Raw genomic sequence first — 11749 nt, 5'->3', positions numbered from 1 at the left:
AAATTTTGGCGCATATGATTAGGATTAGCCCACTCAATTGGAAAATTTGGAAATTCTGGCGCCTATGATTAGGATTAGCCCACCCAATTGCAAAAATTAAAAATTATGGCGCCAATGATAAAAATTAGCCCACCCAATTGCAAAAATTAAAAATTCTTGCGCCTATGATTTAGATTAACCCACCCAATTGCAAAATTTGAAAATTCTGGGGCCTATGATAAAAATTTGCCCACACAATTGCAAAATTTGGAATTTCTGCCGCTTATGATTAGGATTAGCCCACCTAATTGGAAAATTTGGAATTTCTTGGGCTTATGATTAGGATTAGCCCACCCAATTGCAAAATTTGAAAATTCTGGCGCCTATGATTAGGATTAGCCCACACAAATGCAAAAATTAAAAACTCTGGCGCCTATGATAAAAATTAGCCCACCCAATTGCAAAATTTGAAAATTCTGGCGCTTATGTTTAGGATTAGCACACCCAATTGCAAAATTTGAAAATTTTGGTGCATATGATAAAAATTAGCCAACCCAATTTCAAAATTTAATAATTCTGGCGCATATGATTAGGATTAGCCCATCCAATTGCAAAAATTAAAAATTCTGGTGCTTATAATCAAAATTAACCAACCCAATTGTAAAATTTGGAAATTCTGGGGCCTATGATTAAGATTAGCCCATCCAATTGCAAAATTTAAAAATTTTGGCGCATATGATTAGGATTAGCCAACCCAATTGCAAAATTTGGAAATTCTGGCGTCTATGATTAGGATTAGCCCACCCAAATGCAAAAATTGAAAATTATGGCGCCTATGATAAAAATTAGGCCATCTAATTGCAAAATTTGGAAATTCTGACGCCTATGATTAGGATTAGCCCACCCAATTGCAAAATTTAAAAATTCTGGCGCCTATGATGAGAATTATCATACCCAATTCCAAAATTTGAAACTTCTGGCGCCTATGATAAAAATTAGTCCACACAATTGCAAAATTTGGAATTTCTGGCGCTTATGATTAGAATGAGCCCACCCAATTGCAAAATTTGTAAATTCTGGCGCCTATGATAAAAATTAGCCTACACAATTGCAAAATTTGGAATTTCTGGCGCTTATGTTTAGGATTAGCCTACTCAATTGTAAAATTTGAAAATTCGGGCGCCTATGAATAAGATTAGCCTATCCAATGGCAAATTTTAAAAATTTTGGCGCATATGATTAGGATTAGCCCAATCAATTGCAAAATTTGGAAATTCTGGCGCCTATGATTAGGATTAGCCCACCCAATTGCAAAAATTGAAAATTATGGCGCCTATGATAAAAATTAGGCCATCTAATTGCAAAATTTGGAAATTCTGACGCCTATGATTAGGATTAGCCCACCCAATTGCAAAATTTAAAAATTCTGGCGCCTATGATGAGAATTATCATACCCAATTCCAAAATTTGAAAATTCTGGCGCCTATGATAAAAATTAGTCCACACAATTGCAAAATTTGGAATTTCTGGCGCTTATGATTAGAATGAGCCCACCCAATTGCAAAATTTGTAAATTCTGGCGCCTATGATAAAAATTAGCCTACACAATTGCAAAATTTGGAATTTCTGGCGCTTATGTTTAGGATTAGCCTACTCAATTGTAAAATTTGAAAATTCGGGCGCCTATGAATAAGATTAGCCTATCCAATGGCAAATTTTAAAAATTTTGGCGCATATGATTAGGATTAGCCCAATCAATTACAAAATTTGAAAATTCTGGCGCCTATGATTAGGATTAGCCCACCCAATTGCAAAAATTGAAAATTATGGCGCCTATGATAAAAATTAGCCCATCTAATTGCAAAATTTGGAAATTCTGACACCTTTGATTAGGATTAGCCCACCCAATTGCAAAATTTAAAAATTCTGGCGCCTATGATGAGAATTATCATACCCAATTCCAAAATTTGAAAATTCTGGCGCCTATGATAAAAATTAGTTCACACAATTGCAAAATTTGGAATTTCTGGCGCTTATGATTACGAAGAGCCAACCCAATTGCAAAATTTGAAAATTCAGGCGCCTATGATAAAAATTAACCCACACAATTGCAAAATTTGGAATTTCTGGCGCTTATGTTTAGGATTAGCCTACTCCATTGTAAAATTTAAAAATTCGAGCGCCTATGAATAAGATTAGCCTATCCAATGGCAAATTTTAAAAATTTTGGCGCATATGATTAGGATTAGCCCACTCAATTGGAAAATTTGGAAATTCTGGCGCCTATGATTAGGATTAGCCCACCCAATTGCAAAAATTAAAAATTCTGGCGCCTATGATTAAGATTAGCCCATCCAATTGCAAAATTTAAAAATTTTGGCGTCTATGAAAAAAATTAGCATATCTAATTGCAAAATTTAAAAATTCTGGCTCTAAGATTAGGATTAGCCCACCCAATTGCAAAAATTGAAAATTCTGACGTCTATGATAAAAATTAGCCTATCCTATTGCAAAACTTAAAAATTCTGGCGCCTATGATTAGGATTAGCCCACCCAATTGAAAAAATTAAAAATTCTGGCGCCTATGATAAAAATGAGCCTATCCAAATTGCAAAAATTGAAAGTTCTGACCTTTATGATTAAAATTAGCACACCCAATTGCAAAATTTAAAAATTCTGGCGCTTACGATTATAATTCGCCAATCCAATTGCAAAATTTGAAATTTCTGGCGCCTATGATTAAGATTAGCCCAGCCAATTGCAAAATTTGAAAATTCTGGCGCCTATGATGAAGATTATCATACTCAATTGCAAAATTTGAAAATTCTGGCGCCAATGATAAAAATTAGCCCACCCAATTGCAAAATTTAGAAATTCTGGCGCCTATGTCTAAGATTGGTCTACCCAATTGCAAAAATTAAAAATTCTGGCGCCTATGATAAAATTAGCTCACCTAATTGCAAAATTTGGAATTTCTGGCGCCTATAAGATTAGGATTAGCCCACCCAATGGCAAAATTTAAAAATTCTTACGCTTATGATTAGGATTAGCCCACTCAATTTTGAAATTTGAATGTTTTGTTGCCTATGATAAAAATTAGCCCACCCAATGCAAAATTAAAAAATTCTGCTGCCAATGTTAATAATTAGCCCACCAAATTGCAAAAATTGAAAATTCTGACGCTTATGATTAAAATTAGCCCACCCAATTGCAAAGTTTGAAAATTCTGGCGCTTATGATTACGATTAGCCAATCCAATTGCGAAATTTGAAAATTATGGCGCCTATGATGAGGATTATCATACCCAATTGCAAAATTTAAAAATTGTGGAGCCAATGATAAAGATTAGCCTACCCAATTGCAAAAATTAAAGACTCTGGCGACTATGATTAAGATTAGGCCACCCAATTGCAAAATTTGAATATTCTAGCGACTATGATAAAAATTAGCCCACACAATTGCAAAATTTGGAATTTCTGGCGCTTATGAATAGGATTACCCCAGCCAATTGCAAAATTTAAAAATTCTGGCGCCTATGATTAAGATTAGCCCATCCAATTGCAAAATTTAAAAATTTTGGCGCATATGATTAAGATTAGCCCACTCAATTGCAAAATTTGGAAATTCTGCAGCTTATGATTAGAATTAGCCCACCCAATTGCAAAAATTAAAAATTCTGGCGCCTATGATAAAAATTAGCCTATCCAATTGCAAAATTTGAAAATTCTGACGCTTGTGATTAGGATTAGCCCAACCAATTGCAAAATTAAAAAATTCTGGCTCTTATGATGAGGATTATCATACCCAATTGCAAAATTTAAAAATTCTGCCGTCATTGATAAAAATTAGCTCACCCAATTGCAAAAATTAAAAATTCTGGCGCCTATGATTAAGATTAGGACACCCAATTGCAAAATTTAAAAATTCTAGCGCCTATGATAAAAATTAACAAACACAATTGCAAAATTTCGAATTTCTGGCGCTTATGATTAGAATTAGCCGACCCAATTGCAAAATTTGGAAATTCTAGCGCCTATGATTAGGCTTAGCCCACCCAATTGCAAAAATAAAAATTCTGTCGCCTATGATAAAAATTAGCCCATCCAATCGCAAAATTTGGAAATTTTGGCGTCTATGATTAGGATTAGCTCACCCAATTAAAAAATTAAAAATTTCTGGCTCTTATGATTAGGATTAGCCCACCCAATTGCAAAATTTGGAATTTCTGGCGCTCATGATTAAGATTAGCCCACCTAGTTGCAAAATTTGGAAATTCGGGCGCCTATGAATAAGATTAGCCCATCCAATTGCAAAATTTAAAAATTTGGGCGCATATGATTAGGATTAGCCCACCTAATTGCAAATATTAAAAATTCTGGCGCCTATGATCAAAATTAACCAACCCAATTGCAAAATTTGAAAATTCTGGTGCCTATGATTAGGATTAGCCCACCCAATTGCAAAATTTAAAAATTCTGGCGCCAATAATATAAATTAGCCCATCCAATTGCAAAAATTCTGCCGCTTATTAAGATTAGCCCACGCAATTGCTAAAATTGATAATTAAAAATTTGTAAATTCGGGCGCCTATGATTAAGATTAGCTCATCCAATTGCAAAATTTAAAAATTTTGGCGCATATGATTAGAATTAGCCCAACCCAATTGCAAATATTAAAAATTCTGACGCCTATGATAAAAATTAACCAACCCAATTGCAAATTTTGGAAATTCTGGTGCCTATGATTAGGATTAGCCCACCCAATTGCAAAATTTCAAAATTCTGGCGCCAATGATATAAATTAGCTCACCCAATTGCAAAAATACTGCCGCCAATGATTAAGATTATCCCGCCCAATTGCAAAATTTAGAAATTCTGGCGCCAATGATTAAGATTAGGCCACCCAATTGCAAAATTTGAAAATTCTGGCGCCTACGATAACAATTAGCTGACACAATTGCAAAATTTGGAATTTCTGGCGCTTATGATTAGAATTACCCCACTAAATTGCAAAATTAGAAAATTCTGTCGTTTATAATTAGGATTAGCCCACTCAATTGCAAAATTTAAAAACTCTGGCGCTTATGATTAGGATTAGCACACCCAATTGCAAAATTTTAAAATTCTGGCTCTTATGATTAGGATTAGCCCACCCAATTGCAAAATTTTATAATTTTGGTGCCTATGATAAAAATTAGCCCACCCAATTGCAAAATTTAAAAATTCTGGCACCTATGATGAAAATTAGCCCACCAAATTGCAAAAATTAAAATTTCTTACGCCTATGATTAAAATTAGCCCACCCAATTGTGGTGGAAAGTTGAGGGGGAGAGATAGAGACGATGGATTTGGAGATGATAGAGATAATGGAGATGGAGATGTTAAAGTTGACGATGATGGAGATGATGGAGATGATGGAGATGGGGATAGGGATGAAGATGGAGATGGATATGATAAAGACAAAGATGATAAAGATGGAGATGATGATGATAGAGATAAAAATGGAGATGAAGATGGAAGTGAAAATGAAAATAGAGATGGTGATGGAGATAAAGATGATGGAGATGGAGATGAGAATGATGGAGATAAAGATGATGGAGATGGAGATGATAGAGATGGAGATGATGAAAATGGGGATGATGGAAATAGAGATGATGGAGATGAAAATGAAAATGATGGAGATGGAGATGATGGAGATGATGGGGATGGACATCAAAGATATGGAGATGATGAAGATGGAGATAATGGAAATTGAGATAATGAAGATGGAGATAATGGAGATGGAAATGATGGAGATGGAGATAATAGAGATGGAGATGATGGAGATGAAGATGATGGAGATGGAGATGATGAAGATGATTGAGATGATGGAGATGAAGATGATAAATAGATAGAGATGTTGGAGATGGAGATGATAGAGATGATGGAGGTGGAGATGATGGAGATGGAGATGATGGAGATGGAGATGATGGAGATAGAGATGATGGAGATGGAGTTGATGGAGATGAAGATGATGGAGTTGGAGATGATGGAGATGGGGATGATAGAGATGGAGATTATGGAGATGGAGATGATGGAGATGGAAATGATGGAGATGGAGATAATGGAGATGGAGATGATGGAGATGGAGATGATGGGGATGGAGATAGAGATGATGGAGATGGAGATGGAGATGATGGAGATGGAGATGATGGACATGGAGATGATGGAGATGGAAATGATGGAGATGGAGATGATGGAAATGGAGAGTGAGATGGAGATGGAGATGTTGGAGATGAAGATGTTGGAGATGGAGATGATGGAGATGGAGATGGTGGAAATAGAAATGATAAAGATGGAGATGATGGAGATGATGGAAATGATGTAGATGATAGAGATGATGAAAATGATAGAGATTGAGGTGCAGATGAAGCTGAATGTAAAGATAAAGATGGAGATAGAACTGAAGATGGATATGAAGAAAATGGAGATGAAGGTGATAAAGATGGAGATAAAGCTGATGGAGATGGAGATGATGGAGATGAAGATGATGGAGATGGAGATGATGGAGATGGAGATGATGGAGATGAAAATGATGGAGATGATGGAGATGGAGATGGAGATGATGGAGATGGATATGATAGAGATAGAGATGATAGAGATGGAGATGATGGAGATGGATATGATGGAGATGATGGACATGGAGATGATGGAGATGGAGATGATGGAGATGGAGATGATGGAGATGGATATGATGGAGATAGAGATGATGGAGATGGAGATGGAGATGATGGAGATGGAGATGATGGAGATGATGGAGATGGAGATGATGGAGATTGAGATGATGGAGATGGAGATGATGGAGATGATGGAGATGATGGAGATGGAGATGAAGATGATGGAGATGGAGTTGATGGAAATGGAGTTGATGGAAATGGAGATGATGGAGATGGAGATGATGAAGATGGAGATGATGAAGATGGATATGATGGAGTTGGATATAATGGAGATGGATATGATGGAGATGGATATGATGGAGATGAATATGATGGAGATGGATATGATGGAGATGGATATGATGGAGATGGATATGATGGAGATGGATATGATGGAGATGGATATGTTGGAGATGGATATGATGGAGATGGAGATGATGGAGATGAAGATGATGGAGATGGAAATGATGGAGATGGAGATGATGGAGATGGAGATGATGGAGATGGATATGATGGAGATGGATATGATGGAGATGGATATGATGGAGATGAATATGATGGAGATTGATATGATGGAGATAGATATGATGGTGATGGATATGATGGAGATGGATATAATGGAGATGGATATATTGGAGATGGATATGAAGGAAATGGTAATGATGGGGTTGGAGATGATGGAGATGGAGATGATGGAGATGGATATGATGGAAATGGATATGATGGAGATGGATATGATGGAGATGGATAAGATGAAAATAAATATGATGAAGATGGAGATGGAGATGGATATGATGGAGATGGATATGATGGAGATGGATATGATGGAGATGGATATAATGGAGATGGATATGATGGAGATGGAGATGATGGAGATGGAGATGATGGAGATGGAAATGATGGAGATGGAGATGATGGAGATGGAGATGATGGAGATGGATATGATGGAGATGGATATGATGGAGATGGATATGATGGAGATGAATATGATGGAGATGGATATGATGGAGATGGACATGATGGAGATGGATATGATGGAGATAGATATGATGGAGATGGATATGATGGAAATGGATATGATGGAGATGGATATGATGGAGATGGATATGATGGAGATGGATATGATGCAGATGGATATGATAGAGATGGATATGATGGAGATGAATATGATGGAGATGGATATGATGGAGATGGATATGATGAAGATGGATATGATGGAGATGGAGATGATGGAGATGGATATGATGGAGATGGAGATAATGGAGATTGTTATGATGGAGATGGATATGATGGAGATGGATATGATGGAGATGCATATGATGGGGATGGATATGATGGAGATGGATATGATGGAGATGGATATGATGGAGATGGATATGATGGAGATGGATATGATGGAGATAGATATGATGGAAATGGATATCATAAAGATGGATATGATGGAGATGATGGAAATGGTTATGATGGAGATGAATATGATGGAGATGAATATGATGGAGATGGATATGATGGAGATGGATATGATGTAGATGGATATGATGGAGATGGATATGATTGAGATGGATATGATGGAGATGGATATGATGGAGATGGATATGATGGAGATGGATATGATGGAGATGGATATGATGGAGATGGATATGATGGAGATTGATATGATGGAGATGGATATGATGGAGATGGATATGATGGAGATGATGGACATGGAGATGATGGAGATGGAGATGATGGAGATGGATATGATGGAGATAGAGATGATGGAGATGGAGATGATGGAGATGGAGATGATGGAGATGGAGATGATGGAGATAGAGATGATGGAGATGAAGATAATGGAAATGGAGATGATGGAGATGGAGATGATGGAGATTGAGATGATGGAGATAGAGATGATGGAGATGGAGATGATGGAGATGATGGAGATGGAGATGATGGAGATTGAGATGATGGAGATGGAGATGATGGAGATGATGGAGATGGAGATGAAGATGATGGAGATGGAGTTGATGAAAATGGAGTTGATGGAAATGGAGATGATGGAGATGGAGATGATGAAGATGGAGATGATGAAGATGGATATGATGGAGTTGGATATAATGGAGATGGATATGATGGAGATGGATATGATGGAGATGAATATGATGGAGATGGATATGATGGAGATGGATATGATGGAGATGGATATGATGGAGATGGATATGATGGAGATGGATATGATGGAGATGGATATGATGGAGATGGAGATGATGGAGATGAAGATGATGGAGATGGAAATGATGGAGATGGAGATGATGGAGATGGAGATGATGGAGATGGATATGATGGAGATGGATATGATGGAGATGGATATGATGGAGATGAATATGATGGAGATGGATATGATGGAGATAGATATGATGGTGATGGATATGATGGAGATGGATATAATGGAGATGGATATATTGGAGATGGATATGAAGGAAATGGTAATGATGGGGTTGGAGATGATGGAGATGGAGATGATGGAGATGGATATGATGGAAATGGATATGATGGAGATGGATATGATGGAGATGGATAAGATGAAAATAAATATGATGAAGATGGAGATGGAGATGGATATGATGGAGATGGATATGATGGAGATGGATATGATGGAGATGGATATAATGGAGATAGATATGATGGAGATGGAGATGATGGAGATGGAGATGATGGAGATGGAAATGATGGAGATGGAGATGATGGAGATGGAGATGATGGAGATGGATATGATGGAGATGGATATGATGGAGATGGATATGATGGAGATGAATATAATGGAGATGGATATGATGGAGATGGACATGATGGAGATGGATATGATGGAGATAGATATGATGGAGATGGATATGATGGAAATGGATATGATGGAGATGGATATGATGGAGATGGATATGATGGAGATGGATATGATGCAGATGGATATGATAGAGATGAATATGATGGAGATGAATATGATGGAGATGGATATGATGGAGATGGATATGATGAAGATGGATATGATGGAGATGGATATGATGGAGATGGATATGATGGAGATGGAGATAATGGAGATTGTTATGATGGAGATGGATATGATGGAGATGGATATGATGTAGATGCATATGATGGAGATGGATATGATGGAGATGGATATGATGGAGATGGATATGATGGAGATGGATATGATGGAGATGGATATGATGGAGATAGATATGATGGAAATGGATATCATAAAGATGGATATGATGGAGATGATGGAAATGGTTATGATGGAGATGAATATGGTGGAGATGAATATGATGGAGATGGATATGATGGAGATAGATATGATGTAGATGGATATGATGGAGATGGATATGATTGAGATGGATATGATGGAGATGGATATGATGGAGATGGATATGATGGAGATGGATATGATGGAGATGGATATGATGGAGATTGATATGATGGAGATGGATATGATGGAGATGGATATGATGGAGATGGATATGATGGAGATGGATATGATGGAGATGGATATGATGGAGATGGAGATGATGGAGATGGATATGATGGAGATGGATATGATGGAGATGGATATGATGGAGATGGATATGATGGAGATGGATATGATGGAGATGGATATGATGGAGATGGATATGATGGAGATGGATATGATGGAGATGGATATGATGGAGTTGGATATGATGGAGATGGATATGATGGAGATGGATATCATGGAGATGGATATGATGGAGATGGATATGATGGAGATGGATATGATGGAGATGGATATGATGGAGATGGATATGATGGAGATGGATATGATGGAGATGGATATGATGGAGATGGATATGATGGAGATGGATATGATGGAGATGGATATGATGGAGATGGATATGATGGAGATGGATATGATGGAGATGGATATGATGGAGATGGATATGATGGAGATGGATATGATGGAGATGGATATGATGGAGATGGATATGATGGAGATGGATATGATGGAGATGGATATGATGGAGATGGATATGATGGAGATGGATATGATGGAGATGGATATGATGGAGATGGATATGATGGAGATGGATATGATGGAGATGGATATGATGGAGATGGATATGATGGAGATGGATATGATGGAGATGGATATGATGGAGATGGATATGATGGAGATGGATATGATGGAGATGGATATGATGGAGATGGATATGATGGAGATGGATATGATGGAGATGGATATGATGGAGATGGATATGATGGAGATGGATATGATGGAGATGGATATGATGGAGATGGATATGATGGAGATGGATATGAGGAAGATGGATATAATTGCGATAGATATAATGGAGATTGATATGATGGAGATGGAAACGATGGAGATGGATATGATGGGGATGGATATGGATATGATGGAGATGGAGATGATGGAGAAGGAGATGATGGATATGGAGATGATAGAGATGGAAATAATGGAGATGGAGATAATAGAGATGGAGATGATAAAGATGGAGATGATGGAGATGGAGATGATGAAGATGGAGATGATGGAGATGATGGAGATGGAGATTATGGATATGGAGATGATGGAGATGGAGATAGAGATGATGGAAGTGAAGATAATGGAGATGGAGATGATGGAGATGAAGATGATGGAAATGGAGATGTTGGAGTTGAAAATAGAGATGATGGAAATGGAAATGATGGAGGTGATGGAGATGGATATGATGGAGATGGATATGATGAAGATGGATATGATGGAGATGGATATGATGGAGATGGATATGATGGAGATGGATATTATGGAGATGGATATGATAGAGATACATATGATGAAGATGAATTGGATGGAGATGAATATGATGGAGATGGATATGATGAAGATGGATATGATGGAGATGGATATGATGGAGATGGATATGATGGAGATGGATATAATGGAGATGGATATGATGGAGATGGATATGATTGAGATAGATATAATGGAAATTGATATGATGGAGATGGAAACGATGGAGATGGATATGATGAGGATGGATATGGATATGATGAGATGGAGATGATGAGAGGAGATGATGGAGATGA

Source organism: Corella eumyota, chromosome 6, assembly GCF_963082875.1.
Source record: "Corella eumyota chromosome 6, kaCorEumy4.1, whole genome shotgun sequence".
NCBI classification, from domain to species: Eukaryota; Metazoa; Chordata; class Ascidiacea; order Phlebobranchia; family Corellidae; genus Corella; species Corella eumyota.
Note: the sequence above shows the minus strand (reverse complement) of the source record.